Source organism: Thermobia domestica, chromosome 14 (assembly GCF_964235325.1).
Source record: "Thermobia domestica chromosome 14, izTheDome1.hap1.1, whole genome shotgun sequence".
NCBI classification, from domain to species: domain Eukaryota; kingdom Metazoa; phylum Arthropoda; class Insecta; order Zygentoma; family Lepismatidae; genus Thermobia; species Thermobia domestica.
In genome coordinates this window covers 782,068-800,584 of record NC_137467.1, presented here as the reverse complement: position 1 = coordinate 800,584, position 18,517 = coordinate 782,068, and positions in this window count along the sequence as shown.

The window sequence follows — 18,517 nt, the reverse complement described above, 5'->3', positions numbered from 1 at the left end:
AACGCGTTAGTAACGCGCTACTTTCGAAGTAAAGTAACAGTTACTTTTTTGGGGCAAGTAACGCATTACTAACACGTTACATTTTAAGAGAAAGTAAAGTAACCTGTAACGCGTTACATTTTTACAAGTATCTTACCCAACTCTGATTGCAAAACCGATTACTGCTGAAGAGTGACAAACCTGGCCCAGGGATATAATAGAGGTTTGCATTGCAGGCCCCCGGTAAAATTTAATGTTGCGCCCTTTTCTTGTTCCTTTAACTAATAATTGACTTTCTTACAAATTTCATAATAATTCAATTATTTTTATACCACGCATATTAGAAATAAGCAACTCTAAACGTAATTTGTATGTAAAATATATAAAATTTATTGCCTTAAGTTTAGAACACAAATGTTTTGCCATTGCAATTATTACAGGAATTATCAGAAAGAACAACAACAGTTGTACAGACTTCCGGAAAATTATATGAAACAAAGCAGGCGCGCACCCAAAAAGTTTTGTTTGGGGATCCAAGCTTTGGGAGGAGAGGTCAAATACTACAAGCCACTACATCTATGCAGATTGAATGGGTATTATTGTACACCCGAAAACACGATAAGTAATTGTAAAATACTTCCATCTATATTTTCAGAAAAATGATAGAACAAGATTATTTTTAAAAGAGAAAGAACACAGATGAAGGGTAAGAGCAAATTTTCGCGGTACATCAATCATTTCTTTATTAAACAATTATAGTTTAGTTGTGTATAAATGTAAGTTGAGTTAGGAAGTTTTGTATGGGTCTGGACGCGGTGGATCCCCTGTGGGTACGCCCCTGAAACGAAGTGACTTTCTACGATAAGAAGAGAACCTAATTAACTTGAGAAAAACTGCCCTATAAGTTGTATTGGCGTCGATAGGTCCCTGAACCAGGGGTGCATGGGACCGCCCCAAAGACAATTGATATATTGCATAGGTTGGCCCACTCAGGAGCGATGTATAGAACCAGGACATGCACCTCTGCAAGTTTGGGGGTCAGTAGGGAGAGGTCACCTTGGGGTGATTTTTCCAACTGCGCATGCGCAAACAAGCCACGCCTATTCACGCTGATTGGCTGGCGTCGGTCACGTGATCACGCCCCCTGACCCCGCCACTTGGCCACGCCCACGTTTGGCCCCGCTTCCGGCCCCGCCCCCTGGCCCCGCCCACGTGTGGGAAATCGAACACCTTGAACCGTCCACCCACGGTCTTTTACGACCTCCATTTTAGGGTGTACTCGTACCCTTTTATGAGCACTTTTCTCAACCCATATTTTAACATAGCAGAAATTACACAGAGACTATGAACATAGCAGATCGATAACACATTATCCAACCGCCTATTTAACATAGCAAATATTACATAAGACTATATAACATAGCACATCTAATAAAAGAGCATGGCTTATTATCGACCCGTTTTTTAACATTGCAGTGGAGACTACGAGCAAATAGTGGAGCAGATAATCTTTATGGGGTGGACTCGTCCGGACTCACGTACTCGTTCCGTTTTATGACCTACTGCGCACCTATGTCAAACACGGGATATGGGGGTTTTCGAACGTGCCACCACCCCTTATTTTACCATACCAGTGGAGACTACAAACACATAGCAGACCAGAATATACATAAGACTACGTAACATAGCAGAGATGTATTCGTTTCCTTTTATGAGCATTTTAGGAGTGTATTCGTTCTCTTTTATGATCACTTTTTCAACCCCTATTTGAACATAGCAGATAATACATAAGACTACGTAGCATAGCAGGGATGTATTCGTTCTCTTTTATTATCACTTTTTCAACCCCTATTTGAACATTTTACCTTAGCAGAGAATACATAGAGACTACGAACACATAGCAGAGCAGATAATACATAAGACTACGTAACATAGCAGGGATGTATTCGTTTCCAACCTTTATTTTAACATAGCAGAAATTACATAAGAAATCGAACGCCCTGATCCGTCCAGCCATGGTCTTTTACGACCTCCAGTTTAGGGGGTGTATTCGTTTCCTTTTATGAGCATTTTTTAGGGATGTATTCATTCTCTATTTGAAGCAACATATTGAAGAGGTGTTTCCACATTTAGTAATAGGTCATCAACTACTACATGTCCTAAAAGTATTGACCATCGAGGTCAAAGGTCAAATATTTAAGCCTTCTTAACTTCTAAAGAAAAGCAACGTATGGAGTTGCTGTCTTCACACTTAGTAACAGATCATCAAATACTACATGTCCTAAAGGTACTTACCATGGAGGTCAAAAGTCATAACTTTAAACCCGAAAGCCATCAACTACCACATGCCCCAAAAGTACTTATCATCGAGGTCAAAAGTCAGATATTTAAACCCAAATAACTCGTAAACAGAGCGACGGAGAAATTTTGTGCCAAGTAGAAAAAGTGAAGGAAGAATAAATTTGAGTGGCATATTTACTTTTGTATTAACGAGAAAAAATCAAAACAACGCCATTTTAACTAGCTCAGAATTTCTGTACTTTTGGGTTATTCAAAATAAACGAAAAATGGATAGAGTATTTATTTTTATACTAACGAAAAAGAAGGCAAAGATATGCCATTTTAACTAGCTCAGAATTTTATATAATCTTGTAGTATTTAAAGGAACAAAGGGATAAATTTGAGTAACCTACTCAATTTTCTACCAGCGAGAAATGCCATTTCATCTAGCTCAGAATTTATGTACCTTTTTGTGCTAACCTAAAAAGGCGAAGGTCTGTTTTAACTAGCTGAAAATTATATGTCTTCTTGTACTAATTAAATAAACGAAGGAATATATTTGAGTCGTCTATTCAATTTTGTGCCAATGAGAAATGACATTTTTTAACTTGTCTAGATTTTCTAGACCATGTTCTAATATTTAAACAAACGAAGGGTGAATTTGAGTGACCTATTCAATATTGCACTAACTGCGTATTTTAAACCATTTTTCACTATTTAAATAAAAATCGGATAAATTTGTACTAACCAGAAAGGACCATTGAACTGGCTCAGAAGTTCAATACTATTTTGTACTATTTAAACAAACGAAGGTCTCTTGAGTGAGCTTTCCAATCTTTAGCAAGAAGAAAAAAGCGAAGAAGAACCATTTTTTAACTAACTCAGAATTTTATATCATTTTGTAATACTGAAATAAACGAAGAAATAAATTTGTATGGAGTATTTAGTTTTGTACGAAGCAGAAAAAAAGTGAGGAATAAATAAAATTTGATTGGATTATATCCTTATGTACCAACTGGAAATAGTGAAGAGCCATTATAGCTTGCATATTATTCAAAGAAACGAAGGAATAAATTTTTACTTACCAGCAAAGACGAGGAAGGTTCATTTTAACTAACTCAGCATTTTATACCTTTTGGTGCTATTCAAATAATCGAGCGAATAAATTTGGGTGGTCTATTTTATTTTTGTACGAACCAGAATAAAAGCAAAGAAGGGCCATTTTAACTAAATTAGCATTTTATACTTTTTGTACCATTAAAAAAACTGAGGATAACTTGAGTAGTCTAAGTTTTTGTACTAATTCGAAGAAAAGCAAAGAAGAACCATTTTAAGTAGCTCAGCTTTTTATACCTTTTTTGCCATTTAAGGAAAGGAATAAATAAGTATGGGTGTCCTATTTCCTTTTGTACCAACGAGAACCATTTATAACAGGCTTAGATTTTTATGCATTTTTTGTAATATTTAAACAAACGAAGGGTTAAATTTGTACTAAATAGAGAAATGCTACACAAATAAACAAAGAAATAAATTTGTAATAACCACAAAAAGCGAAGAGAGACCATTTTAACTGGTTCAGCTTGATATACCATTTGAGCTCCTCAAACACATTTGAGTGGCCTATAGAATTTTTTACGAACGATAAATCTCATTTGTAACTAACTCAGAACTTCCAGGCCATGTTTTACTATTTAAACAAACGAAGGGATAAATTTGAGATAGCGAACATGAAACATTTTAACTAACTCAGAATTTTATATAATTTTGTAATACTCAAATAAACGAAGAAATATATTTGGATGGATTATTTAGTTTTGTACCAAGCAGAAAAGGAAAGAATTAACACTTTGTACTAATCAAGTAAACAAAGGTATAAATTTGTACTGAGCAGAAAAGCGGAGAAGGATCAGCATTCTATACCTTTTTTGCCATTTAAAAAAATAATAAATTTAGTGGGGTGTCCTATTTCCTTTTGTACCAACGAGAAGAAAGCCAAGAAGGACCATTTTTAACTGGCTTAGAATTTTATACCTTTTTGTAATATTTAAACAAAGGAAGCGATAAATTTGTACTAAAGAAAAAAGCAAGGAAATACCATTTAACAAACTAATAATTTTTGTGCTACACAAATAAAGAAATAAAAAGCGAAGAAAGACCATTTTAACTAACTCAGCATGTTATAACTTTTTTTGTGCTAATCAAACAAATCGAAGCTACACATTTGAGTGGTCTACCCAATTTTGTACCAACCAGAAATGCCTTTTTAACTAGCTCAGAATTTCTTGACCATGTTGTACTATTTAAAGAAGCGAAGGGATAAATTTGGGTGACGAATTCAATTTTTCACCAACGAGAAATGCCATTTTAACTAGCTCAGAATGTCTATACCTTTTTGTACTATTGAAACAAACAAACGAATAAAATTGTACTAACCAGATCCAAAATTTTATATCATTTTGTAATACTCAAATGGAGAAGGAATAAATTTGTGTGACCTATTCACTTTTGTAGCAAGCAGAAAAAGGAAACAACTAACATTTTGTACTAATCAAATAAGCGAAGGAATAAATTTGGGTGCCCTATTTAGTTTTGTACCAGACACGAAAAGAAGCGAAGATCCATTCTTTAACTAGCTCAATATTTCAGTACTATTGTAACTAACTCAAACGAAAGAATAAATTTGAATTGGTTAAGCAAAGAAGGTCAATGGTAACTAGCTCAGCAATATGTACCTTTTTGTGCTATTAAAATAAACGAAGGGTTAAATTTGAGTGAACTATTCAATTTTGTACCAAGTAGAAAAAATTGAAGAATGAATAAATTTTTTTGTTTCTTTTGTATTAGCAATTAAAAAGCGAAAGTCTATTTTAAATAGTTCAGTATTTATGTACATTTTGTACTACTAAAATAAACGAAGAAATAAATTTTGATGTTCTACTTTCTGTACCAACCAGAGAAAAACAAAGAAAGATCATATTCTGCTACTCAAAGAAACGAAGGAATAAGCTCAGAATTTCTATACCTTTTTGTGCTATTCAATTAAACGAAGGAACGAAGAAGGATAATTTTAACTAACTCAGAATTTTATATCCTTTCGTACTAATCAAATATACGAAGGAAAAAATTTGTTTGACCTATTCACTTTTATAGCAAGCAGGAAAAGCCCCTTTTAGTTTTGTAGCAACCACGAAAAAAGGGAAGAAGGCCCATTATAACAAGCTCGGTATTTTTACACCATTTTGTACTACTGTAATAAATTTGGGTGGTCTATTTCATTTTGTAACAATCAGAAGAAATGTAAAGATGATACATTTTAACTAGCTCAGAATTTTATACCTTTATGAGGGATTAAAATAAACGAGTGGTTCATTTAGTTGTGGTGCTACATTTTGTATATTTTTGTCACCCAGACAAATGGCCACTTTAAAGTAGCATTGCTAAATAAATGTTTAATTGCATCTCCCGTCACTAAGTAAGGTTCATAGTTATATGGGTATTGAAGTGTGTTTAGCGAATTAGTTCTTACATTAATATAGGTTTACAAAATACTAACGGCGACGCGAAAGTCCAAAGTTTCCCGGTCACTAACTAAATATTTGAACGTAAGATTTAACAAACCAGTGCTGCCCTTGGTTACAGAAGAGAATTGCGTCATAATTCAATTATGACTTAATTCTGTAGAACATACTTCATAGCAACTGGGGTTATTAAGGGACTAAGACGCACTAAAGAAAACTGATGAAGGACGATGAATCGTGACAATAATAGAAAAAAGGAAACAGCATGCTTGGCCATTTTGAATCACAGCAGAAGGAAAGCCAGAAGAAGAAGAGATCATATCAAAGTAAGAATCAGCTCATCAAGGAGAATAAAAGTTTCCAAAGATCCATGTTGAACACCATCTATAAAAAGTGCTGAATTATTCATTCCGTTGCTACAGATGTTTAAGCTTCTCAATATAAATGCACTTTAAATAAAATAAAAAAGGAACGTTAATAATGTTACCTAACATTTGTATTGTTAGTATAGTGAGGATCCTAAGGTATAGTGTATTGAACGCAAATTTGTTTGTTATATAACATAGGGCCCCTTACTAGTGTGGAAGGCAAACGGCTATTGACATTATTTTTAGTGTAATTTCAAAGCTCCTTATATAGTGCAATTTTTACGTGACGGGAAAGGCAATGCTACTTTAAAGTTACGCTTTCTCTGGGTGACACAAGAATATACAAAATAGTAACACAAAAATAGAACACTAAAATATATTGCTTCGTTTATTTTGCTTTTCTCCTGATTGCTATAAAATTGAATGGATCACTCAAATTTATTTTTTCGTTCATTTGAGTAGTACAAAATGGTGTAAAATGGTGAGCTATTTAAAATATACCTTCTTTGATTTTCTTCTGATTTGTACGAAAATGAAATAGATTACCCAAACTTATTCCCTCCTTTATTTGAGTAGTACAAAATGGTACAGAAATATTGAGGTAGTTAAAATGGACCTTCTTCGCTTTTTTCGTGGTTGGTCAAACGAATAGGACACACAAATTTATTCCTTCGTTTATTTGATTAGTACGAAATGTTATTTCCTTCCTTTTTCTGCTTGCTACAAAACTGAATAAGTCGCACAAATTTATTCCTTCGTTTATTTGAGTATTACAAAATGTAACTTCCTCGCTTTTTCTTGTCAGTACAAATGCATTCCTTTGTTTGTTTAAATAGTACATGATCTAGAAATTCTGAGCTAGTTAAAAATGGTATTTCTCGTTGGTACAAAATTGAATAGATTACTCAAATTTATCCCTTCGTTTATTTAAGTAGTACAGCATGGTCTAGAAGTTCCGTGCTAGTTAAAAATGGCATTTCTTCGCTTTTTCCGGTTAGTACAAATTGTTACCGTTGTTTATTTGTGTAGCACAAAAATTATTAGTTAGTTAAATGGCATTTCTTTGCTTCTTCTGCTTGGTACAAGTTTATCCCTTCGTTTGTTTAAATATTACAATAAGGTATAAAATTCTAAGCCAGTTGAAAATGGTAATTCTTTTCTTTTTTCTCGTTGCTGCGAAAGGAAATAGGACAACCGTATGTATATATTCATTTCTTTAAATGGCACAAAAAGGTATAAAATGCTGAGGTTGTTAAAGTGAACCGTCTTATTTTTTCCATAGTAAGGTACCCTATGTTATATAACAAACAAATTTGCGTTCAATACACTACCTTAGGACCCTCACTATACTAACAATACAAATGTTAGGTAACATTATTAACGTTCCTTTTTTATTTTATTTAAAGTGCATTTATATTGAGAAGCTTAAACATCTGTAGCAACAGAATGAATAATTCAGCACTTTTTATAGATGGTGTTCAACATGGATCTTTGGAAACTTTTATTCTCCTTGATGAGCTGATTCTTACTTTGATGTGATCTCTTCTTCTTCTGGCTTTCTTTCTGCTGTGATTCAAAATGGCCAAGCATGCTGTTTCCTTTTTTCTATTATTGTCACGATTCATCGTCCTTCATCAGTTTTCTTTAGTGCGTCTTAGTCCCTTAATAACCCCAGTTGCTATGAAGTATGTTCTACAGAATTAAGTCATAATTGAATTATGACGCAATTCTCTTCTGTAACCAAGGGCAGCACTGGTTTGTTAAATCTTACGTTCAAATATTTAGTTAGTGACCGGGAAACTTTGGACTTTCGCGTCGCCGTTAGTATTTTGTAAACCTATATTAATGTAAGAACTAATTCGCTAAACACACTTCTATACCCATACAACTATGAGCCTTACTTAGTGACGGGAGATGCAATTAAACATTTATTTAGCAATGCTACTTTAAAGTGGCCATTTGTCTGGGTGACACAAAAATATACAAAATGTAGCACCACAACTAAATGAACCACTCGTTTATTTTAATCCCTCATAAAGGTATAAAATTCTGAGCTAGTTAAAATGTATCATCTTTACATTTCTTCTGATTGTTACAAAATGAAATAGACCACCCAAATTTATTACAGTAGTACAAATGGTATAAAAATACCGAGCTTGTTATAATGGGCCTTCTTCCCTTTTTTCGTGGTTGCTACAAAACTAAAAGGGGCTTTTCCTGCTTGCTATAAAAGTGAATAGGTCACACAAATTTATTCCTTCGTATATTTGATTAGTACGAAAGGATATAAAATTCTGAGTTAGTTAAAATTATCCTTCTTCATTCCTTCGTTTTATGAATAGCACAAAAAGGTATAGAAATTCTGAGCTTATTCCTTCGTTTCTTTGAGTAGCAGAATATGATCTTTCTTTGTTTTTCTCTGGTTGGTACAGAAAATAGAACATCAAAATTTATTCCTTCGTTTATTTGAGTAGTACAAAATGTACATAAATACTGATCTATTTAAAATAGACCTTCTCCGCTTTTTTAATTGCTAATACAAAAGTAAAGAAACAAAAAAGTTCATTCTTCAATTTTTTCTACTTGGTACAAAATTGAATAGTTCACTCAAATTTAACCCTTCGTTTATTTTAATAGCACAAAAAGGTACAAATTGCTGAGCTAGTTACCATTGACCTTCTTTGCTTAACCAATTCAAATTTATTCTTTCGTTTGAGTTAGTTACAATAGTACTGAAATATTGAGCTAGTTAAAGAATGGATCTTCGCTTTCTTCGTGTCTGGTACAAAACTAAATAGGGCACCCAAATTTATTTCTTCGCTTATTTGATTAGTACAAAATGTTAGTTGTTTCCTTTTTCTGCTTGCTACAAAAGTGAATAGGTCACACAAATTTATTCCTTCTCCATTTGAGTATTACAGAATGATATAAAATTTCGAGTCTGGTTAGTACAAATTTATTCCTTTGTTTGTTTAAATAATACAAAAAGGTATAGATATTCTGAGCTAGTTAAAATGGCATTTCTCGTTGGTGAAAAATTGAATTCGTCACCCAAATTTATCCCTTCGCTTCTTTAAATAGTACAACATGGTCAAGAAATTCTGAGCTAGTTAAAAAGGCATTTCTGGTTGGTACAAAATTGGGTAGACCACTCAAATGTGTAGCTTCGTTTTGTTTGAGTAGCACAAAAAAGTCATAACATGCTGAGTTAGTTAAAATGGTCTTTCTTCGTTTTTTATTCCTTTATTTGTGTAGCACAAAAATTATTAGTTTGTTAAATGGTATTTCCTTGCTTTTTTGTTTGGTACAAATTTATCGCTTCCTTTGTTTAAATATTACAAAAAGGTATAAAATTCTAAGCCAGTTAAAAATGGTCCTTCTTGGCTTTCTTCTCGTTGGTACAAAAAGAAATAGAACACCCCAATCAGGATTGGGTAATTACCGTAAAAAAGTTTTGTACGTGACGTGTAAAATATGCGTTAAAAACGTAAAGTACGTTAAAAAATTAGAAACAGGTCTACAAATTAAAAGAAAACGTTATACGCGCTGATCTTTAAAAAAAATTTTCCTAAAATTGTATGGAATGTAGCTGGATTTGGCAAAACTTAATCCGTAAGCATAAACTGGGAATTTTGTATTGGCTTTGTAAAGTAGCATTGTATAATACGGATTGCACGCGTGACTATTCAAAACCCATTTCTGCATGTTTCATGTTTTAAACCCTCTGTAATCGAGAAAAGTTTTATGCCAGAGAAGCCATGGAGGAAACTATTCTGCAATATAACAACAATGGTAAGCCTTCGTGGTCTCCATTTGTGACGACTTTCTGCAATGTCTGAGAAAAGCATCACGAACAAGTAGAGGAGTTTCTGTTGGAAAACTTCGGCTCTTCAGGAATAACTAGTTACCAGCAATATCGGGGAAATGTGGAAATTTTGAAGAACTTATGAAGGAGGGAATTACAACACCATGCACATTCTGGTATTTCGCTACTCGGTAACATAAGGAGTTGTCGGAATTTGCTATAAAGTTACTGAACATCCTAGCATCTTCAGCGCAAATTGAAAGACTTTTTCTCAAATTGGTCCTTTGTCCATAACGTCACAAGAAACTGGCTCAGCTTCGAACGTTCGAATAAACTACTTCAAATATACTACACCCTCAAATTACAAGGCCACTCAAGTTATGAATATTAGTGTGATTAAGAGTATTGTGTTCGAATTGTACTAAACTATAATGGAAATTGCATGTAACATTTTTTCAGAATTAAAATAATGGCTAAGTTTTAAATGAAATGATATACGTAGTTTTATTGGAACCAAGTGAAATATATTCATTATTCGAACAAGGAAGAAAGACAAATTGTTTCTTTCAAAAAAAAAAAAAAAACAAGCGAAGAAACAAGTAGTTCAATATTCTGTTGAGTTTTTCCTCAGTTTTGTCTATTTATTGAGCATGAAAAAATGTCTACATTAAATGTTCAAATGATAGTGAAGTGCTAAGGGAAGTAATATATTTAGTGTTCTTGTTGGACTTGGAAAAAAAGAGCAAAATAAATGAGTTCATTCCGAAAAATTTATTATAATGTTCTGTTGGGTGCTTATATATTTTTTAGTTGTGTGTGTTTAAAATGAGAATCTAATAACTTTTACATCGAAAATTCAATATGTCCCAGTGCTAAGTGAAGTGGTATATATAGTATCGTTCAGACGTGGAAGAAAAACAAATCAGTTTATTCTAAAATTTCCTTATTTCAATATTCTGATCAGTACTTTTAGTATCACTTATGTGTGTGTTAGTGTGTAATATGAAGGTGAAAAGAGCCTAACAGTCAATCTCTTTTCCTTTTCTAATAGAAGTTTCAAAGTATACTGAAGTGTTTCGAGTTTTATATTAAAAGCTGTAAGGTATAACAATAAATTGTTATAATCAAAAGGTTACTTGATACTTTCAAACAGATCCGAACCAACACATATTTTTAATGTGTGTGCTTATATGTTTGGTGCTTGTGCTTGGGTGTGCGCTAATAGGTGGAAAGTAGTAGTGGGCCGGCGAGGGGCTATCCAAAATTATCTTTTATTACTATGATTTGGCATGAAATCATTACTTTTAAACTATAGTGTTTAGAAGATAATAATGTTTTAATGCTTAAATAAGAAAACTAAGCTTACAATATAACCGACTATTCAAAGTGATCTTAGTTTTAATGAAAGAAATATAGTTTTCTACGTTTGCGTAGAAAACTGGTTTTCTACATGACGTATATTACTAGTAAATTATGAGTAATTTCCGTAAAATACGTAAGAAGTAAATTACCTTGCCAACCCTGACCCCAATAAATTTATTATTTTTTAAATTGTACAAAAAAGTATAGAATGCTGATCCTTCTTGGCTTTTCTGCTCAGTACAAATTTATACCTTTGTTTACTTGATTAGTACAAAGTGTTAATTATTTCCTTTTTCTGCTTGGTACAAAACTAAATAATCCATCCAAATATATTTCTTCGTTTATTTGAGTATTACAAAATGATATAAAATTCTGAGTTAGTTAAAATGGTCCATGTTCGCTATCTCAAATTTATCCCTTCGTTTGTTTAAATAGTAAAACATGGCCTGGAAGTTCTGAGTTAGTTACAAATGAGATTTCTCGTTGGTAAAAAAATTCAATAGGCCACTCAAATGTGTTTGAGGAGCTCAAATGGTATATCAAACTGAGCCAGTGAAAATGGTCTCTCTTCGCTTTTTGCGGTTAATACAAATTTATTTCTTTGTTTATTTGTGTATCATTTCTCTGTTTGGTACAAATTTAACCCTTCGTTTGTTTAAATATTACAAAAAAGGCATAAAAGATTCTAAGCCTGTTATAAATGGTTCTCGTTGGTACAAAAGGAAATAGGACACCCATATTTTTTTATTCCTTTCCTTAAATGGCAAAAAAGGTATAAAAAGCTGAGCTACTTAAAATGGTTCTTCTTTGCTTTTTTTCGAATGAATACAAAAACTTAGAATACTCAAGTTATCCTCAGTTTTTTTAATGGTACAAAAAGTATAAAATGCTAATTTAGTTAAAATGGCCCTTCTTTGCTTTTATTCTGGTTCGTACAAAAATAAAATAGACCACCCAAATCTATTCACTCGATTATTTCAATAGCACCAAAAGATATAAAATGCTGAGTTAGTTAAAATGAACCTTCCTCGTCTATGCTGGTAAGTAAAAATTTATTCCTTCGTTTATTTGAATAATATAAAAGCTATAATGGCTCTTCACTATTTCCAGTTGGTACATAAGGAAATAATCCAATCAAATTTTATTTATTCCTCACTTTTTTCTGCTTCGTACAAAACTAAACACTCCATTCAAATTTATTTTTTCGTTTATTTGAGTATTACAAAATGATATAAAATTCTGAGTTAGTTAAAAAATGGTCCTTCTTCGCTTTCTTTAGAAGTTAAGAAGGCTTAAATGTTTTACCTTTGACCTCGATGGTCAATACTTTTGGGACATGTAGTAGTTGATGAGCTATTACTAAATGTGGAAACACCTCTTCAATATGTGGCTTCGTTTATGAGATTGACCTTTTACCACGATGGTCAGTACTTTTGGGACATGCAGTAATTGACGCATGCTATGTTACACAGGGGTTGATAAGAGGGAACGAGTACACGCCCTTGTTACATATGAGTGCTGTTAAAATATTTGTTCGTAGTGTCTGTGTAATTTTTGCTATGTTAAAATAGGAGTTGGAAATTAAGCCATACTCTCTTATTAGCTCTGCTATTTTACATATTCTTATGTAATATGTGCTATGTTAAATAGGTGGCTAGAAAATGTGTTCATTGTCTTTTATCCATCTGGTATGTTCGTAGTTATGTGTTTACCGTGTTATGTATTCTATGTTATGTTACATAGGTAGTAACAAAAGGGAACTAGTACATCCGTGGAACGAATACATTTCTGCTATGTTTCTTAGTCTTATGTATTCGCTGTTATGTTCAATTAGGGGTGGAAAAATGGTCGTCAAAGAGAATGAATACACACCCTAAAACGACTATCTGTGCTACTGCTATGTCCACCCCTAAACTGGAGGTCGTAAAAGACCATGGCTGGACGGTTCAGGGTGTTCGATTTCTTATGTAATTTCTGCTATGTTAAAATAAGGGTTGGAAACGAATACATCCCTGCTATGTTACGTAGTCTTATGTATTATCTGCTCTGCTATGTGTTCGTAGTTTCCATGTATTCTCTGCTATAGTAAAATAAGGGCTGCAACGAATACATCCCTGCTATGTTACGTAGTCTTATGTATTATCTGCTATGTTCAAATTGGGGTTGAAAAAGTGATCATAAAAGAGAACGAATACACTCCTAAAAATGCTCATAAAAGGAAACGAATACATCCCTGCTATGTTACGTAGTCTTATGTATTATCTGGTCTGCTATGTGTTTGTAGTCTCCCCTGCTATGGTAAAATAAGGGGTGGTGGCACGTTCGAAAACCCCCATATCCCGAGTTTGACATAGGTGCGCAGTAGGTCATAAAAGGGAACGAGTACGTGAGTCCAGACGAGTCCACCCCATAAAGATTATCTGCTCCACTATTTGCTCGTAGTCTCCACTGCAATGTTAAAAAACGGGTTGATAATAAGCCATGCTCTTTTATTAGATGTGCTATGTTATATAGTGTTATGTAATATTTGCTATGTTAAATAGGCGGTTGGAGAATGTGTTATCGATCTGCTATGTTCATAGTCTCTGTGTAATTTCTGCTATGTTAAAATATCGGTTGAAAAAAGTGCTCATAAAAGGGAACAAGTACACCCCTAAAATGGACTTCGTAAAAGACCGTGGGTGGACGGTTCAAGGTGTTCGATTTCCCAAACGTGGGCGGGGCTGACCGTGGGCGTGGCCGGGGCGGGCTCACGTGACCGGCGCCAGCCAATCATCGTGAAGGGGGCGTGGCTTGTTTGCGCACGTGCAGTAGGAAAAAACACCCCAAGGTGATTCCTCCCTACTGGGGTCCATCTAATTCGCTTTTACGGGTATATAACTGTCAAAAATTCTAAATTTGGAAAAAATTGACCTAACGCATTTCCCTTGACGAGATTTTTTTTAGTACGTTATAGATAAGTGCAGGGGTCCAGGACGGGCACATTAACGAACGCCTTGAGTTGATTGTCCACCCTTAAATTTTTCGAAATTGTCAAATTTTAAAATTTGGTACGGTAAGGTAGGACCATGGTATATTATGTACCTTAGTAAAATTGAGTGATCTATCTCGTTTGCTTACATGAGTAACAAAATATGAAATATAAATTTGAAAGGTTTTGACCTCATGCATTCTGGTGAATATATATATATATATATATATATATATATATATATATATATATATATATATATATATATATATATATATATATATTAACGTTATGGATAAGTGTAGGAGAACGTTGTCTTTCCTAGGACATTAAGTTCGATCCTGGCGGGAGCTCATGTGGTTCGGATTCCACGTTAGGATTGCATTTCGGATTCCCGTAGATCTCGTCTGATATAGCCTTGCTGCTGAAAGGGATGTTAAACTAAACATCAACTCAACTCAACAGGGTATATTAGCATACACCTCTAAAACTTCGGGCAGGAAATGTATCGACCCACCATTAAGTTTGGAAATTTTCAGTTTTAAACTTCAGTACGGTACGGTAGTATATTACTATAGTATGTACCTCTATAAGCTTAGATAATTCATCTCCTTACCTTTTATGGATAAAAAATTGCTAAAAATCATATTGAAAGATTATTGACCTCTTGTATCCTGCTCTTAATGATGGTTGTGAGTAGTGAATAATTCACTTGGGCAAATTTGACCTTAAGCGATTGTTGCTAGGTTAGGGTGACCAAATCATTAACTAGAAAAAACGGGGCAACTTTTTACTTTTGGATAGGTTGCTCCCGTAAATATATATTTTGCCTCTCAGTTCTCTCTCTCTCTCTAATATATATAATATCACACACACACACACACACACACACACATATAATATCACAAAAAGGGCAAATTTACACTTTTTCGTTTTAAAACCTATTGAAAAGGTTGTAAAATTAATTAAATAACAAGTAACTATCAGCAACTAACAAAAAATGAAATTTTGAAAACATTAGCTCTCCCAAGGGAGAGAAAAGTATTAAAATATCCATGATGCCCACCAACCTATGGTTGAGGTCAATAAGAAGTCTAAAAATATATGAAACATTCATCAATATCTGTCAATCAACAAAATTTGTCACCGGCAGAATTTATAACGAAATACTCTCAACATCGGATTCCAACTTCCTTTATTTTCTTTTTCTTACTTTTAAACATTATTTCACTTGCAGTTAGGCTTTGTTTTTCTTAACTTTCAGTTTTATAATTCTATACTTGGTTTCTCTTTCGTAAATGACTGTACGGAAACACTGTACTGTACTGATGACAGCGCCTCAGTCTTCCACCGCCCGAAACAGAGAGTAAAAACAGTTTGTTTTTCATTAGACTTTCAGCCCCTTCCACTGTCGTCTACGGAGTGGGTGTCTTGGAGGGAAAACAATGCAGCCACCCCCACCACATCCAATATCGCAAACGTCGTAATGATGTTGCTCAGTAATTAGACAATAAAATATAATCACATAGCTTAGAAAATAATAATATAAATTAGGAAATTTCAGATTGGAAAGTTTTTTGTACCCAATGTACGTAAATAAGGGACATTTTGGCGTCCCGAGAAAATTTTTCGGGACACCGGGAATAGTAGTGAAAAAACGGGACAATCCCGTTTTTACGGGACGGTTGGTCACCCTATGCTAGGCGTATGTAGGCATAGACATGTATTGGGGTAGTGTTGCTAAGTAGTAGGTCCCCGTGGGAAAATGTTTGCCCTGGGAACATTCCCTGGGCCTGGGTTGCTAAGATGAATATCGTATTTCATGATTTTTTTTTTGAAAACGTGGGATGAGAATTCGTATATGCAAGTGCCCGGCCTTAGATGTCAAGTGAAAGTTGTTGGTCCTATTCCCCCGGAGATGCCTGTATAAACAAGATGTAACATGACTTTCCCAGGTCTTGAGTAAATATTTTGTTTTTTGTTTTCCATTGAGCATGACCTGAGAGCGGAAGCTGAGATATTGAATGATGGAAGCTTCTCATAGAATTTCAAAATGTTTTGACAACGTAGGACGAAAGTTTGTATACTCATCCCCCCCCCCCAGTGGGCATGTGTTGCGCGTGAAAAGTGTTATATGAACTACATCAACGAAAACTATAATATATGATGATGATGCCTGTAACGAAGCCATAATGAGATATTTTTCGAAACACATCCCCATAGAAAACGACGATATTGCTATGACTATTATTCAAAGTCACTTTTGCAGATAGCCCAAGTATCAAACTATGTTAACGAATTGGAAGTTAATATGGCCTTGAGGTCAAACGAGAAATTGATTGTGGTAAAGGTGGCTCTGAATATTGAAGACTGTGTTTGAAAATTGACTAATGTTTCAAAGTTTTTTTTTAGCCTGAATAACATGAGAACGTAATTGCCGTTACTTCTTAGATTCCATAGAATAACCCCCCCCATTAATAGTATGACATGTTTTGTTGAAGGTAATCACGTGTGTGTGTGTGTGTGTTTGTTTGTGTGTTTGTGTCGAAAGCTTGTATAAGACAGGAAAAGAATATTTGTAATTCATAATTGAAACAGTGTAGATGTGTACAGTGCCTCGTCTTCTGTGAAGTCAATAGCTGAATTCAATTGTTGTTTTTATTAAAATAGGTAAATAAGAAAAGAAGCTAGAAATATTAAAAGTAAATAAATAATATATTACTAAAAATGTTACGTCCCATGAATAGGTCTGAAGCATTTAACTGCATGTTATATATTCCTTTTAACTACAAAGAGTTCGAGAGACACGTACTTGGTAATGACAATGAATTCTAACGTTAAAGAAAGACGCATAGAAGGTTACCAAGGGTAGCTCCTTCTCTTTGTTGTACATTGATTTCAGCGTTTAAAAAAGACAAATACGTGATGTAGCGTAGGTGATTCGTATTTCAATTCGTTCACAGCTGTCGTGGGAAAAATGTCTGGAATCTTGTATGGGACAGGGGCGGATCCAGGACCGACTTCTGGGGGGAGGGCGGTGGGTTGTCATGCTGCTACTTTTAAGGGCTCCAACCTTCGGGATGGGTTTTATTTATATATATAAAATAAGAAAGTTTCCTCTTCTGGGGGGGGGGCGATCGCCCCGATCGCCCCCCTCTGGATCCGCCCCTGAGCAGTTGCTGAACGTTGAACGATAAAGACAGATCACTGGTTCTCTTTAAAGCGTTTTTTGGGGGTAAACTCGAGTTCACGTTACTTTCAAAGTTATCCCACCCCCGTGAGGTAAGGAACACCCCTAATAGGGGTGGTTATCGAAACATGTAAAAATAATTCAAAACGGACGATACTAGTGTAGTTTTCGGGTCGCTGAGCTCAAATGTAAATTCAAGTTCACGTTATATAAATAAAATTAATCAGTATGTCTATCTGTCTGTCTGTCCGTGTGACAGCAGGGGGGAGCAGACGAGTGGACCGTTAGTTATCAATGTAGATATTATATAAACAGAAACACATTAAGGTAAGCTTGTCTGTTGCCTTCATCACAGTTGTTTACGGAGGGGGTAGCCAGGGCGGTGCCCACGGTATGAAGTATCAAGACATGTAAAAAATATTTCAAAATGATCGGTATTAGTGCCAAAACCATAGTTTTTGGGGGTCGCTGAGCTCAATTGTAAATTCAAGTTCACGTTATATGAATAAAAATAAACAGTATATCTATCTGTCCATCTAACTATGTGACGCCTGTGGTGAGCCAGAAGAATGGACCGGTACTTATCAGTGGTACTTATCAATGTAGATATATATGAACAGAAATTGTGATAATACCCATTAAAATAAGTTTTCTGTTGCTTTCATTACAGTCGGTTACGGGGGCCCGGGTAATCCCCAGAGGTTGGGGCTATCAAGACGTAAAAATGACTTATATTAGTGTCAAATCCATAGTTTTCGTGATTGATGAGATTAATGGTGAAACTTCATTCGAATTCAGCACATTTGGTTGTTGACCAGGGTGGTCACTAGGAGGTAGAAATACCTAGATATGTAACATAATCCAAAAAACAGATATTAGTGTCAAATCCATAGTTTCTCGGGGTCGCTCGTTGAGATTAATGGTGAAACTCAAGTTGACGTTTACTTTCACATTTATCCCCCACAGGAGTTAAGGAACAACTTCCAACAGCGGGGGCTATCAAGGAGTAAAATAATTAAAAAAATTACCGATATTAGTGTCAAA